The sequence below is a fragment of the Carettochelys insculpta genome, chromosome 1 (genome assembly GCF_033958435.1).
Source record: "Carettochelys insculpta isolate YL-2023 chromosome 1, ASM3395843v1, whole genome shotgun sequence".
In the NCBI taxonomy this organism is placed as follows: Eukaryota; Metazoa; Chordata; order Testudines; family Carettochelyidae; genus Carettochelys; species Carettochelys insculpta.
The window spans coordinates 58,487,635-58,504,535 of record NC_134137.1 but is presented as its reverse complement, the minus strand read 5'-3'; the positions used below and the strand labels follow the sequence as shown (position 1 = coordinate 58,504,535).

Below are 16,901 nucleotides of genomic sequence, written 5' to 3'. Positions count from 1 at the left end.
AATATATAACCAGACAAATCTGGTTTTAGGGGTGGGTGAGTAAGGCATTCACCTGGGCACCAGCTCCTACACAATTCAGGTACATTGCTGTTACATTCAAGTTTTTTTCCCTCTCTCTCTTTTGGCACAGCTACTTTGTGGAAAGGGGATGAAAATGTTTTCTTCCTAGCTGGCAAAGCAGTTAGTGACTTGCTTTATATACAGCATTGTCCTTCTTCTGCTGGATGAAGACTAGAAGGAAATGTGGGGGTTATTACGCATGGGACCAGTAACTACTTACCACTAAGACTGCCTGACACTTCCCATCATGGTGCTCTGTTTTCCACAGCTTATAACTTTGTTAAATTGTAACCGTTATACCCATGCATGGGTAACTTTAATGCTTAACTTCTGAATTCTTGACTTTGCCACCTTTCTAATGTTATTTTAATGTAACTGTGTGCGTAATACAGCATACAGTCAAAACATTTTTGAAAGTCATATATGCAAGAGGAAGTGTTTCAAACTAGTGTTATCCATCCCTTGGTTGTAAAATTTGTGAAGTTAAGGTTGGTGTTCAAATGTTCATGGCAAGCATTCTAGTATTTAAGGCTTTACAAATATTTCCTTGATACTGTTCGATGGAAATAGCCTCATCTTTCCTTTAACGAGTTGTGTGTCTAGGAAGTGTGGTAAGTTCATTCTATCAAAAATACAGCTCCAGAAATCAACAGGCATTAGGAGAATCATGTATTTTGCTGCATGCGGATTTATGGCACAGTTAACATCAGGCTACTCTGTGGATCATGTTTCTTACACTTGTATACTTGGTTTATGTTCTATTTCATACTATCCTTGTTACGGGCTATGTAAAATATATACGAAGAGACTTCTTCCATTAAGGGGCTCAGGAACGTGTGTTTTAATGAAATAAAAAGATCTGCTGAGGCTCTGGGCATTTTAAAACCAAATTGTTATTGTTTGTAATTTGCTGGTGAGGAGTGCATTCTTTCCTGCAGCATTTCCAGATCGTATGGCTTTATTTTAAATGTAATTGCCTAGCACTACTAAATAGGCACAGAAAACTAAAAATTAAAATGTTGTGTAAATTGCTCCTAAGTTATTACTACGTAACTCTCTCACCTGATTTATTCCTTTTCGAATTATTGAATGTTCAGGTTTGTATAGAAACTAAGGTGTACATTTATGGATTCTGGAACAAGTCTGATGATTTAAAATATTTAGAAGTTATGCAGTCCAGTCATACTCTGTATGTTCTCCACATGTACACACATGCTTTTCCCTGTGCGCACACACCACAGACTCCATAGAATGACTACATCCCAGTTTCCTAGCACAAGTGGAGGGGAGGAGAACTGGCAGATTGCTTTTTCCTCCTCCAGAATATAATAGGTATATGCATATTAGCAGTTCAGGCAGGGTATCTTGTGCTATTTGTGGACTGTGCGGTTCACCCCCCATCTCAGGAGATGCACAGGACTGAGAAGGGAGATTGAGAGTCAGTCATTTGCTTCCTTGGGGCAGATCCTTTTCTCAAACGCTAGCCTTATCAGACCTGATCCATGCACATTCTAGTTTGTTGAAATTGATCTGAAAAAGAAAATATTCCAGTAAGACCTGGAACTAGAACACCCTAAATCCTTTCTTGTGACAAAGATTAAAAAGCATTAATCAGCTCAATCTGAATATTATTTATGTATGTCACAATGTTTTGCTAATGTTCTGGATGACATTAGAAATAATCTGGGCTGTTTGAAGAGTGAATTTGCCAGAATCTGACCTCTCCCTTACAGTGGTGTAAATTTGAAGTTATCATTCATTTCAGTGGCATCAATTTGAAGTTATTGATTTCAGTGGCATCACTACAGATTTTAAGATATAAGCAAAAGTCTGAATTTTGCCCAACATATTTATCAAAATGAAATCACTTATAAATGATGATATTTTAGATGCTTAGGGGATAGTGATCTCTCATTTGAATAAAAAAGCCACCTGATTAGGAAGTCTCATGTAGTTTTTCCAGTGTCTATTTTCATAAATAAGGTAAGCATGAGGTAGCCCATTTCTTAAGTCACAAGGTAAATGTTTTTTATACTTTGCTACTTTTCTAAATATATTTAGTGAATGCAAACATGTACATGTTTTAGTAATAAGAGTGACATGGTGGCCTGGTCCTTGTTAAGGGCTCCTAGATACTATAACAACAGAAATAATAAAATGAAAAACATAAATTTTAGACAGCCCTAGAAGCAATGCCTGGAGCACTAAGCACCGTAACACTTTTCTTTCAAAGACCTGGTTTTAGTTGCTTATAGAGTTGCCAAACTGAAATGGTTCAGGCTGAAATGTCTATTCTAGCTGCTTGCCTCAGGCTGAATATTTCTGGAAGGTTTCAGCAGGAAATGTTAAGCCACTTTCAGGAGAGATATTAGGACAATATGTTGTTGGCTTATGTTAAATTTTGTCAGCTGGACTGAAACACTCTAGTGCCGCCTAACTTTGCAGCAGGGGCTTCAAATTTGACAGTGGAGTCACTCTGCCGCAGGAAGAAAAAGCAGTCGAGTAGCACTTTAAAGACTAGCAAAATAGTTTATTAGGTGAGCTTTCGTGGGACAGACCCACGGGTCTGTCCCACGAAAGCTCACCTAATAAACTATTTTGCTAGTCTTTAAAGTGCTACTCGACTGCTTTTTGTTTTCATAGTGTATAGACTAGCACAGCTCCCTCTCTGTTACTATACCACAGGAAGGTATCTTTGGCCATCACCACGAAAAGTTTGCTCAAATAAGCCACTGAACGTTACACGCTCTTTCCAGGTTACTCAGCAGCTGGCAGCTACATTTTCTGAAGTGGCAGAAATTCCACACTGCCCCTGTGTGCAGCTGGACATTTGTCATCCCACAGGTTCTGGGGACTGCACAGGACTTTGTCTGCAATTGCTCCTGCTCGCTGCCAAGAACGGATATGGCACCAGGACCGTGAGAAGGAAGATTCTTTCCCATGCTCTCAGCGCTGCCCCTGCTGATGCGCAGGCCATGAGAGAGAGAGAGGAAAAAGCCTGACTCAGACGAGAACAGGTGTAGGCTGAGGGAGACAGGAACTTGGTGGCAGGTGGTGAGTTGGGAAAGATCAGGTGGAGGAATCTAGGATAGCTAGAACTAAAGCTACGTCTACACGTGAAGCCTACATTGAAGGAGCTTATTTCGATGTAGCGACATCGAAATAGGCTATTTCGATGAATAACGTCTACACGTCCTCCAGGGCTGGCAACGTTGACATTCAACATCGACGTTGGGCAGCACCACTTCGAAATCGGCGCTGCGAGGGAACGTCTACACGCCAAAGTAGCACACATCGAAATAAGGGAGCCAGGCACAGCTGCAGACAGGGTCACAGGGCGGACTCAACAGCAAGCTGCTCCCTTAAAGCGCCCCTCCCAGACACAGTTGCACTAAACAACACAAGATCCACAGAGCCGACAACTGGTTGCAGACCCTGTGCATGCAGCATGGATCCCCAGCTGCAGCAGCAGCAGCCAGAAGCCCTGGGCTAAGGGCTGCTGAACACGGTGACCATAGAGCCCTGCAGGGGCTGGAGAGAGAGCATCTCTCAACCCCTCAGCTGATGGCCGCCATGGCGGACCCCACTATTTTGATGTTGCGGGACGCAGATCGGCTACTTGTGCCCTACTTCGATGTTCAACTTCGAAGTAGGGCTCTATTCCCATCCCCTCATGGGGTTAACGGCTTCGACGTCTCACCGCCTAACGTCGATGTTAACATCGAAATAGGGCCCAACACGTGTAGCCGTGACAGGCGCTATTTCGAAGTTAGTGCCGCTACTTCGAAGTAGCGTGCACATGTAGACACGGCTTAAGAGTGGGCGAATAGAGCAGAAATATAAAATACAGAACGTGGAACTGAATCTAGTAATCTTGAGTCTAAGCATTCCTGTACTATCAGTCAGCAATTAGCTGTGAATCTGCTGGCAAACTGCACCCCTTCCTCTCGTGGCTGATCCACATATAGGACAACAACATACTACTGTAGTCTGTTACTCAGCTCCAGTGGCAGAGATCTGTGCAGTGGGTCTAAAGGTCCAAATCCCATTGATGAACCATGCTGAGGTCAATATGCTTCTGCATGATGAAACATGTTTCCTTTTTTAAAAAAACTAGAAAATTACATTTTCCCCTTCATACGTTACAGGGTTAGAGTTTTAAAGCTCACCACTCAAAGGTAAGGAAATGCTTGGGTAGGGGTGAAGGAAGGGTGGAGCCAGGAGGAGCCTAGTCACAGTCTCAGAGGGAAACCCCTGGATCACAGCAGCTGCATTCTGTCAAGCACCAGGGCTGCAGCTGTGGCCAGGTTGCACATACATAGGCACGTAGATTGTTCTTACCAGTGCTTTTTTTGTGCCAGTACTTGCCTGTACTGAGTACTGGCACCTCGGCAGCCCCAGCCGTGGCATTGGCTGTGGGGAGGGCAGGAAGCTGGCTGAGTACCAGCTCCTCTGTTTTTTTGTTAAAAAAAGAGGCACTGCTCCTTGCCTTAATTTTATTTCTCTGTATAACGGCCAATCCCAATCTAACTCATAAACAAAATATTTAGAGTGAATTATCGCTTTCCCTCAGGTCCTTTCTTTTCTTTACCTCTTCCTCAAAAGTATCATGTGATGTGTCTAGATCCTGTCATCATAATAGTGGTTGCTGCTGCCTGGTTCTCTAACTGGAATGCTTGAATAGTTAATGCACACTGGTCAGACTCCAGAAACTAATTTTTTTTAAGCAATGGTAATCAAAACTCCATTCCATTGGCTTTTTCTGTGGCTAGTTTTCTGGTAGGATTGTTCTGGCAGGAGGCTCTACATCTTGGAATAGGACAAGACTGAAATGTAACATAAAGGCTGCGTCTACACGTGCACGCTACTTCGAAGTAGCGGCACCAACTTCGAAATAGCGCCCGTCACGTCTACACGCGTCGGGTGCTATTTCGAAGTTAACTTTGATGTTAGGCGGCGAGACGTCGAAGTCGCTAACCTCATGAGGAGATAGGAATAGCGCCCTACTTCGACGTTCAACGTCGAAGTAGGGACCGTGTAGACGATCCGCGTCCCGCAACGTCGAAATTGCTGGGTCCTCCATGGCGGCCATCAGCTGGGGGGTTGAGAGATGCTCTCTCTCCAGCCCCTGCGGGGCTCTATGGTCACCGTGGGCAGCAGCCCTTAGCCCAGGGCTTCTGGCTGCTTCTGCGGCAGCTGGGGATCTATGCTGCAGGCACAGGGTCTGCAACCAGTTGTCAGCTCTGTGTATCTTGTGTTGTTTAGTACAACTGTGTCTGGGAGGGGCCCTTTAAGGGAGCGGCTGGCTGTTGAGTCCGCCCTGTGACCATGTCTGCAGCTGTGCCTGGCATCCCTATTTCGATGTGTGCTACTTTGACGTGTAGACGTTCCCTCGCTGCGCCTATTTCGATGTTGGGCTGAGCAACGTCGAAGTTGAAAATCGACGTTGCCGGCCCTGGAGGACGTGTAGACGTTATTCATCAAAATAGACTATTTCGATGTCGCAACATCGAAATAAGCTATTTCGATGTTGGCTGCACGTGTAGACGTAGCCAAAGTGGACAGGGCACAGTTCCTCATGCCATTGTGAATCTGCAAGCTAGCTTTATAAGATTTGCGACCCAGATAAGTTTTTTTAATACCTGAGCTCCAAATTCAGTGTGAACATTGTTTCTTTGTGAATGCTATTTGTGATGCTCTGTTTAACACACCTATGAAAGGCGAAGCCTGACATCCTGGGTGGGGAGAAATTGCTATTACACAGGCACTTCAAGTCACTGAGGCATCGTTGATTAATGTTTGTGGCATAGTCCTGTTTGGCTCTGAGCTGACCTCTAAGCACTGCAGACTATCACTCTAGCCTGCAGTCAGGGTTTAAAGCCAGAAGAAACTACCAGACTATCTAATCTGCTTTTCTGTATAGCACAGGCTTTCAACTTCAACCAGCACTGGCACACTCTGCTCAGCTGAAAGTAGACTGAGGTATTACAGCCCATTGGAGACCAGACCTTTATGTGCCACAAGCAGAGCACGGAAGGGTCCAAAGTGCACAATGCTTGAGATTGCTGCTGTCTGTCAGGTGAGTGCTTGGACTCACACAGGAGAGATTCAAATGCCATCTGGCTGATTAGCAGAGAACCCACAGATACATCTGCAGATATGGTTGCTTGCAGCTCCTGTTGGCTGAAGATCACCATTACTGGCCACTGGGAGCTGTGGGAAGCAGCATGGGCCAGGCTACTACTTTCTGCAGCTCCCATTGGTGGAAAACAGCAAATAGAGGCCAATGAGAGCAGTGAGTGGCCGTTCCTGCAGGTGCACAGGTAAATAAAGCATGCAGCGGCCCAGCAGGGGCTAACCCTGGCAAATCTCATCCAACCCATGGACCACTTATTGTCCACCTTTCCCTAGGGGTTCAGAAGAGAGTGTCATAGTGGCTGAGTATTACCCAGCATCATCACAAGCAATCCCACAATACAATCATTCATATATTTCTTCATATATATTACTGTATTTAACTAATTACATTGTTTGCTGCTGGAACTCCTTACTGTTCTAGAACCTCAGCTCTCTGATGGGGGTTAGAAAGCTTCTTCTACGTTCGAACCTGAACTTGTTTGTGGTCAATTCACACCCATTTGTTGGGTGTTTATGGAGGTAATCACGTACATTAACCAAGCCAAGTTCTTCCAGTTTCTTCTAAAATAGGTCCTCCATTAACCCTGATAATCCTTGCACTTCTTAGCACCTGTTCCAATTTGTATCCATTTTCTTCAACATGGATTCCCAGAACCGTACACGTTATTCTAAGTGAGGTCTGTTACCTGTGACTTGTTCAGGAACATCACGACTTCTCCCTCTCTTCCCACTCCTGGAAATGTCTCAGCTAATACATCAAAGAAGTGCTCTCTGATCTGCTCACCTTGATAATATTTTTCTGATGTGTCAACCTTGAGTACTATTTTTGGTTCTCTGTGCCTTAAATATTGAGTCTGTTCTGGTATGGCTATGAGCTGAAGAAGTGGGTCTGTCCCACGAAAGCTCATCACCTAATAATTTATTTTGTTAGTCTTTAAAGTGCTACTGGACTGCCTTTTTGTTTTGACAGTATCAAAGAAGCATGTTTGCCTTTTACACAGCTGCAACACAATGGTGACTCAGTCATTCTGTGATCAGTCCACATACGCTTTCCTCTAGTCACCTCCAAATAACAAGCTGCCAGCTTATGGCAGAAGTTCATATTATTAGACCCTATTAATAAATGCCTGACCTTGCACTTTGTTCTGTTAGATTTCAACCCATTTCTGCCACTCCAGTCTATAAGGTGATCCAAATCTTCCTGTACAAAATTCTGCTCCATCTCTATATTAGCAATGTCTGACAACTCCCTACCAGCAGATTCCATTAGTACAGACTCACTTTTTGTGCTACGGTCATTAATAATCAGATTGGTTAAAATTGGTCTGAAGATCAATCCTTGATGAATTCCACCTCCATTCAGGCCAACATTTCACCTTGCAGCAGTTACCTTCTGCCCTTTATCCGCTTTCTTATATGCTTTACATATGGTACTACAATACACTCTCATACCTGGCAGCTCTGGGACTAGGAGTTTGCTGAATGTTGAAATATTCTGGATAATTGAGAGGTATACCTAGCAAGGCATAACACTAAAGAAACACAAGATTAGATATTAAGAAACAAAAAAATGCATGCCAAGTACTTCTAACAACAGCAGTACAGTATTGTACACTGTAAACTTACAATGTATTTATTTGTATTTACTTTCACTATACTGTATTTATGGAAAACATAACTAAAATTTACTTATGGTTAAAATGCCAGTTATTTGAGAGTTCTGGATGATAGAATGCCAGGTATGAGACAGTTTACTGTATGTCAAGTGCTTTTACTGACGTTTGTTTGACATATACTGCAGTTCTCGTACGTACAACAAATTTTTCTCAGAAAAGGCAATCAAGTTTGTCCGGAATGATGTATGTTTGGTAAGGGTTTATCAAACATACAGGCTGTATCTACACGTGTCAGATCTTCCAGAAGAAGACGGGCTTCTTCTGGAAGATTTGGAGAGCGTGCACACATGTAAGGTGCTCTTCTGGAAGGAATCTGGAAGAGCACGCCACTTCTTCTGGATCCCAAACTGTGCTTCTGTAAGGGGAATAAAGCCTTCTTCTGGAAGAAAGCATGTGTGGGCGCGATATTCCTGAAGACTGGGCAGCTGTTTTGGATGCCGCTTTGTGTGTGGATGCTCTCTTCCAGAAGATAATCTTCCTGAAGATGGCTTCTGGAAGATCTGACACAAGTAGACACAGCCACATTGTTCCAGACTGACTTGATTACATCCCACTTACTTTCATGCATTTCATTATTCTTTCCTTCACTATTTTTTCCAAAGTCTTGAATACTAACAGGCTGTTGGAGGATTTTAGAAGATTAAACACCTCTTGAATTGTGTTCAATTGTCTCATTTCCCATTGAAGACCATGAGAGCATCCAACGACAGGATCTCAAGCTCTTTTTGAGATTGGACCTTTGCTCTGAAAAAGTGTGGTGAGGTTTTTTACTGGTTGTTTTTGACAGGGTTGTGGATAATGTGGGATGTTCCTCAGACAGATGTTTCTGTGACACAGGGAAAGAGAAGAAGAAACTGAGAAGCAGGTCTGAAGCACTGGAGAAGCTGAGGGGAAGATATGAAAGGAAAATCGATTACATAGGAAACGCCATACTAAAACAGAATGGTGATTTATCTATTCCAGTAGACAGTCTGAAACTGGCCGGTACCAGAGTTGTGAGATGAAGGGGAAAGAAACACTGCAGTGTAACTAGGGTATCCCTTGATGTTAGGGATAGATTCCTCCTAATCTTATCAGTTGGCTTGTACTTTAAAACATAAGGGTTTAATATTGCTTTATATACAACGTAGTGATCCTATCAAATAAGTTGTGGATGTTTCCATTATTATACCCAACAAAACTGGGGGTGTTCTAAGTAGCAGTTCTAAAGGATGCAGCAGATGAAATATCAGAAACCTTAAAGACACAAACCTGAGTAAGAAGGTGGGAGTAGGTGCATTTCCCCAAGGCTTTCCCACAAGGTGGAGGTCTGTCTGAGGCAAGGCTTTGTGGGCATGCAGAGGGCATACATCATTCCTGGGAAGAGAACAGCATTGATGGTTCCCCACCACAACACCTTGTATCTATAAGATCAGGGCCTGATCCAAAGCCAACTGAAAAAAAACATTGGGAAGCCTCCCATCAGTTTCAGTGGTCTTTGGATCAGTCTCATGTGCCTGTCAGATGCAGGTGTACCATGTACAGTAATGAAAACAACTGGGTTTGTTACAGTAAATGTGGACAAGACAACAGAATGGCAAGTTCATTAGCTTTGCTTATGATCTCATTCTCAGTAAAATGAAATTATTGACTTGCCTACATGTCCCTACAGGTTTCACTCATTGAGGAGTGTGAATTACAGCACTGACCAAACTGTTGCACTGTAACTTCCCTATCCTGATGTTGTTGGCAAACTAAAAGTTTCCTTGTTCGCCTTCAAAGAGTCCTATTTTGAAGTGGCCTATGTTACCGCAAACTACTTTGTTTGCTCCAACATTAGCCATATGGGGCAGTTACTGTACAGCAGTTCGGTGCATGATAGAGTTGACATCCTCTGCAGTCTACACTACCGTGAGGAAATAGATTAATTGATCACCTCTTGGACAAATTCTGTTGTTTCACTCTTGAAGAACGAGCATAGATCATAAAAACAGAATCCTGGGTCAGATTAATGGTCCATCTCGCCCAGTTTTCTGTCTTCCAACAGTGAACAGTATCAGGTCTTAAGAGGAATGTGGTGAGGTGGTATGGCCTTCCCCTGCCCTGGAAGTGGAAGAGTTCTTCCTGAAGCCAGGGTGGGCAGAACCAGAGATTAACGTGGTGGACAGAAAGTAGAAGAGGTGGAGCACCGAGCTCTTTTGGAGGGCAGTCTCTGGAATTATGAGATGCCTTCTGCCTGGCTCCTAAGAGGGAGAGCCCAACAGATTGAGCTGGACCCAAAGACTGGTTGGTCTTGTCAGTGAGCTGACCCAACCATGCCCCAAAGAAATTCAACATTTGAAAGTGAATTTTAGTGCTTATGGATGAGTCCCAGAGTGGCTACAGAGGCAGTGTAACATCAAAGTGTTCCTCACACTAGCTAGGCAATGTGCCTTAATCCTAAAGCATAGTGAAGGGTGAGAGAGAAGATCAATTTTTAATTTTCATTAAATCCTTGGGCTATCTGCCGACACTGTCTGCAAAGGTGCCAGTTAGGGTACCAACTCATACAAAACCACCAAATCATATTAAATTAGTGCCTTCTGGGTGAAAAAGTTCCTCAAGCCCAGAATTTCATGGGACTGAAGCCATATCTCAGACATATCCTCCATTTTATATTGCCCTTTGGGCACCGTCTCTTCCAGTTATACTGCACACAATTCTTCCAGGTAATATAAATAGTCAGTTTTAATGACTTCCACAGAAGAGACCTTTCATTCTACAGTTTAATATCCCTTCCTTTGATCTTTAATGGTTGAATCCATTTTGTTCAAATGCCTTTTGAGCTCTGAAGTAATGAAATTATGCTTGAGTGCAACTGCAGCTATTCTAATTTTAATGTGGCATTTAGAATTGCTAGCTGGTGGAATTGCAACTTCTAAAATGGAACAAGTGTACTGAAAATAAGAAGCAGCTGCTACATGTATCCTGATTTACATGTGAGCCACTTGGTATTGTTAGCATTAAACACAGATTTCTATTCTTTTTCTAGTAACACTTAACACAGGCCTTAACTGAAAGACAGATCCCAATAATAGAATGAATAATGTAATTGGCATTACTTGTCTTAGGCTGGGTCTATACTTGCCCCCAACTTTGAAGGGGGCATGTTAATCAGGGCAATAGGAGATTACCAATAAAGTGCTGCGATGAATACGCAGCACGTTATTAGGTTAATTCTCCACCGTGGCAACTTCAAAGCGTCAAACTTCAGAGCGGCAGCATGCATGTAGCCGTGGGCACTTCAAAGTCCCAAAATTTTGAGGAGTAAAGGGACTTCGAAGTAGCATGGGCACTTCAAAGTGCACATGGGTACACGTGAGCTGGCACTTCCAAGTTTGATGCTTCAAAGTTGCTACGGGGGAGAATTAGCCTAATGAAGTGCTGTGTATTCACCACAAGACTTCATTAGTAATCTTCCATGGCTCTGATTAACATGCCCCCTTTGAAGTTGAGGGCAAGTATAGACCATGCCTTTGTGACTTAGGAAATCGTCATCTAGGATATTTAGTAATTCCACAGTCAGGATGAGCCCTTCAGTATGTCTCTGATGTTGGAGTCTCTGTCACAATGTTGCTTCACCTCATGCCACCTCCACTACACACAAAGGCCGTGTCTACACTAGCCCCAAACTTCGAAATGGCCACACAAATGGCCATTTCGAAGTTTACTAATGATGCACTGAAATGCATATTCAGCGCCTCATTAGCATGCAGGCGGTCGCGGCACTTCAAAATTGACAAGCCTCGCCGCCGCACGGCTCGTCCTGACGGGGCTCCTTTTTGAAAGGACCCTGCCTACTTCGAAGTCCCCTTATTCCAATGAGCTGATGGGAATAAGGGAACTTCGAAGTAGGCGGGGTCCTTTCAAAAAGGAGCCCCGTTGGGACGAGCTGCGCGGTGGCGAGGCTCATCAATTTCGAAGTGCTGCTGCCGCCTGCATGCTAATGAAGCGCTGAATATGCATTTCAGTGCTTCATTAGTAAACTTCGAAATGGCCATTGCGTGGCCATTTTGAAGTTTGGGGCTAGTGTAGATGTAGCCAAAGAAAGTCATCCTATTCTCTAGTATTGTTAGTCTACAGACAATACCATTTAGTACCTCGTCTTATGCATTGTCTCTTAGAAAGTAGAGCCACACACATTCATTTGCATCTGAGCTGGCCCAGCAATAGGAAATGCCATTTTTTTTTAAACATAGAATGCCACTCCCTTTCCCATTTTGCCCACTCAATCCTTCCTAACTAGGTTACAAATAGTGGTTTTACATTCCAGTCCTGTGAATCATCCCACTGGGTATCAGTAAAATCAATGAGGTTGAATTTATGCTCCTAAATAAGCAAGTCCAATTCCTTGTTTATTACCCTGCTCTGCTGACAAGTAGGGAATGGCGGAGACTCCATCTGTCTAATTAAATACGGCAGTTCCTCTAGCTTTGGGGGCTCTTGTCAGGCTTTAAACCACTCACATTTTCAGATTCTGGGTAACTTCTGTGTTCTCTACTATTAAATAGCATGCTGCCCTGAAACCCAGCCAGGTGATATTATCTGTGTAGTACTATGGTTCTTAACAGCTGGATGCAATTGTTTCCTTATGGAGATTGTGCACTTGGAACACAAATAGCTAGAACCAGTGCTTTTTTCTCATATTTAACTGAATACCAGTACTTGCTGTTACTGACTGCTGACACCATGGCAGCCCCAGCCATGGGATTGAATGGGTGGGGGGACAGGGGGGGCAGGGAATCCAGCTGAATCCCCCCCGCCTTTTTTTAAACTGAAAAAGGCAATGGCTAGAACTATGTTCAAAGTATTCATCGAAATGTCAGTTCTTTTCATGGCATTACGTGCCCTCTGAAATCATACAAGAGTAAAGATGCCTGCAAAAAGTGAGCCAGCTGTCCAGATACTCAGTTAAATAAGGAAGCTGATGAGTGATTTGTCATACGTTATTTCTAGATGTATATTTTAGAATAAATAAAAATAAATGGAGAAGCCATTGAAGTCTGAGAGGTTGAAAGGTACACAGGTCACAGCAGGATATGGATACGGCCCTGTGTTCTACAGTCACTCTGTTACTGCCTGAAATGTTCTTTCATGATCACTTATGAATTACCAGTTTCAGCAGAAACTTCCAAATACAATGAAACCAAAACCCACATTTAGATATTTTCCAAAATATTAATTTAGAATCTTGGATTAAATATTGATGTTCCTTGCCCCAGTGCATGCACAAAACTCATGAATAGAAGCCAGCTACCTCAAAGACATCACGCTTGCACAATATTGCTTGAAATCCAGCAGCTATTTAATATGGATGAATGGTTATCTGACAAGAGCCCATCCTGTCACTGGAAAAAAAAGGGAGATGGTTCACCTAAAACCCTGCTTCTCACATCATGCCAACTCCCAAAGCATGCACACCTGCTATATAAAATAAGCCAGTAATTTATGACAGCAAACAACCAGGGTAAGTGAGAAATAGAACGCCCCTGTGGGAAGGTGAGAGCTCCACCTCGAGCTAATAAGTATGGAGTGGACTGATGACAGGAAAGGGTCATTCTGCAGCCAAGTCAGAGGCTTCTATTTCTTCCATGTTAGCAATTATGCATGGGCATTGTGCAGCCTCAACTGATTCATTGTGTCTCCTGAGAGGGATACGTTGGCCTGATGCATTTATCTGTTGGCAAATTGGGCTATACCCAGGTGCAGCAATAAACGAAGGGCAGCATCTGATTTACAGAGGACAAAACCTAGTCATAGAAGCTATGGCTACACTAGAGACTGGCAGACTGTGGGAGTCCTCCATGTGCTACACATTCATGGACTAGCAAACAGAGCCCACCCTGTAGCAGGTTAAACCCTACAATGTCCTGTAGTAGTGGGCACTCAGGGTATGTATATCCTGCAAAAAAAACCCCATGGCTGGCCCATGCCAGCTGACTTGGGCTGTGGGTAGGTAGACCATATTGCCCTATGGCAAATATGGCACACTGGTCTCCAGGGATGGGAAGCTGCTGTCTCATCTCAGGGCTTCTCAGCACTGCGGGCTGCTACCCCATGGTGATGCACTGGGGATGGGGGGTTCCCCATCCTCCTGATGAGGCAGGAGTGGAGGATGGGAGCTCCACAAATTTCTGGCATGGGTGTGCCAAGAACAGGGGCTTTACAGCCTCTTGGAAGGAGGGGACAGAGAGTGTGGCAGCTGCTCTCCAGAGGAGCTTCCACATAGCAGAAGATGCCATGCCAAGGTGGGGATGCTGGGGAATGAAGTATTCACCTCATTTGGGGGATGCCTGGCAGCAGAACCTGCCTTCCCTAGGTATGGGACACCAGGGAATGAGGCAGCTGCCCTGTGACAGAGCTCACCGGCAGTAGGGGTTGCCATTGTGGGGTGCTGGGGAGTGGGGCAGCTGGGCCATGGAGAAGCTCTCCTGCAGCAGGAGTTCCTGCCCCAAGGGACAGGGCACTGGGGAACAAGACAGCTGCCCTGTGGAGGAGCTTTCTGGCAGTTGGGGTGGCTGCAGCCCCAAGACACCAAGTCATCAAGAAACAGAAGCCCTGTAAAATATGGGACAATTTGCCCATTTTCTTAAAAAAGCTGGGACACCTGTGAGACAGCTTAAACAAGGTAGAGGAAAACTGGGACAGATGGGCACCCTAGCTAGGGGGCTATGTAGACTTCCAGCCTCAGGCTTCTGCCTCAGCTGTAGGACTCTTCATGGTGAGAAGACCCAGAGCCTGGTCTCCAGCCCACATCTGGAAGTTAACACAGCAGTGAAACAGTCCTGCAAGTTGAACCCTGGGACACTGAGTTTTTTGGCAGAGGTTAGTTGTGGGTTTTTCTTGGCTGTGTGGACCTTACATCCAGATTTTGTACTCCAGAGAGAAGAAGAACATATCTGCATACTTCCCCAGGTGGGTGGTCCTCTGGGCTTCCTCTGAGCTCTGCCCAGTGCTAGATCCATTCTGCTAAGATCATTCACATCCCTAAGCTAGACACAAACCAGAGGTAAATGGCTAGAAGGGACATCTATGACTAATAAAGCTCACTTATATGGGAGCTCATTATTATCAGGCACAACTGTTGAAACACTTTTGCTTTGTCCAATGCTTATGATGCTCACCAAGGGCCAGTTTCTGCCACCCTTTCTCACATGTAGCATGTTACTCCATGGACTGTTCCCACTGTAAGGAACTCAAACACTTTGGAGCAGTTCCTCAGGCGATGGAAGCCAGCTGAAGTCAGTGGCTTGTAGTAGAACAGTGGTAGGCAACCTCTGGCCTGAGGGCTGCAAACAGTCCATTAAGGTTCTGTTTGTGACCCATGAGACATTTTGTTTACTGCTGTCCATTTGCAGGATTGCCAGATTCTGCTGGTTTTCAACCATGTAGGTTTTTTTTTCCCCTACTGGTGACACAAAAGTGACACACACAAAAAGCAAGGGCATGTGATGTGAGGTGCGTGTTGAGTGCACACAACATTGTGAGAGCCGTATGTTCCCTCTTCATGCAAAGTGCTGCTTTGCTTTAATTGCCTGAAAATTCTAGGTATGCAAGTGCAGTTAGTAAAAATGCTCTGTCTGGGTAGACTATCTTGGTTACGACAATCTCGTGGCCGACTGAGATGAAGCAGGACCACACGTGGCCCTCTCACTAGCCTAGGTTGCCCATCACTGCAGAAGAGCCTCAGAATTCTGAACAGCAGAATGACAAACTGACCAATTAACCTCATTTGGAACTGGAAGTATGCAATTTGGCAGCAGCAGAAACAAAAAAAAAAGCAATTACAGCACTCTTTGAGTTAAACATAAGCTACTAAACAAAACAAAGTTGTTGTTTTTTAAAGATGGGACAAGGCAAGGAAATTTTTTCTGTGTCATTTCATTTAAATTCAGAATGTTAAAATTCAGAATGATAAAATCATCACTTTTCTTCTGCATACTAAAGTTTCAAAGGTGTATTAAGTCAATTCAGTTGTAAGCTTTGGAAAGAACAACCCTAACACTTTGTTCAGAAAAAAAAAACAACAAACAAACCAACAGGCACGTAGCACTTTAAAGACTAACAAAATAATTGATTAGGTGATGAGCTTCTGTGGGACAGACCCACTTCTTCAGATCAGTCTGTCCCATGAAAGCTCATCACCTAATCAATTATTTTGTTAGTCTTTAAAGTGCTACATGACTGCTGCTTTGTTTTGTTAGAATACAGACTAGCAGGAATACCTCTCTGTTACTGTGTTCAGAGTGATACACAGCCTCCATGAACAAGATACTCGTAGCTTAGCAGTTCTCCTCTCTGCTAATTTTCCCCAGGTGAGAAAGCAGTCATTCGTAATGACTGAAAGAATCCCATGGGTATAGCAACCTTGGAATCAGGCCCCTTTGCAGGTCTGGTTTTCCATTCAGAAAGCAGCAGAAGACCCATGCAGATGAAGTCAATATGTGACAAGGTGGAATGAACTGTGGGAGCGTTCATGTGTGTATCTAATTAAGGAAATAGAGGAAGCCAGAAAAAGGGAGCACTAGCAGAAGAATGGAGGAAAAGGTCAAGCCCCTTAGTAATTAGCAGGATAATGGATCAAAGAACTTCTGCTTTGCACAGGAAATATTAAAGTACCTCCTCTTTCCAACTGGATCTGATAAAACTTCAACAGTTACACATTTTCTACTAAATGAACTGGAGGCAGCTACAAACAAGAGGCTATTGTTTAAACTTGGGGAATTCAGATGTAGCTTGTTGCATGCTTGATGTGCTACAAAACAGGAGCGCTTATGTCGTGTACTGATGTAGGTCTAATGATCCCTTAGTTGTACAACCCAATGATCAGCCGGATGATATGTTGAAGAGCAATCCTCTCCAACAACGTCTCAAAAGAAATAATTCTTCTCATTTTGCTTCCTTTCCCTTCACATAGCTCTAATTTCTTTCTAGGTCACACTGATGAAAATATCCGATGTTTAATACATTATTTTCACTTTTTCCGCCTACCCACAAAGCAGTTTCTTA

At 43.8% G+C, this 16,901-nt stretch overlaps 1 long non-coding RNA gene across 1 annotated transcript in view; it reads left to right on the top strand.

The window, feature by feature from the left end:
• Window positions 1–557: 557 nt before the first annotated feature.
• Window positions 558–16,901, top strand: part of LOC142004834 (uncharacterized) — a 29,152-nt gene continuing 12,808 nt past the window's right edge. The window contains exons 1-2 of the long non-coding RNA XR_012643035.1: window positions 558–671; window positions 5,989–6,139. This is a non-coding gene — a long non-coding RNA (uncharacterized LOC142004834). The remainder of the gene's footprint in view (window positions 672–5,988; window positions 6,140–16,901) is intronic.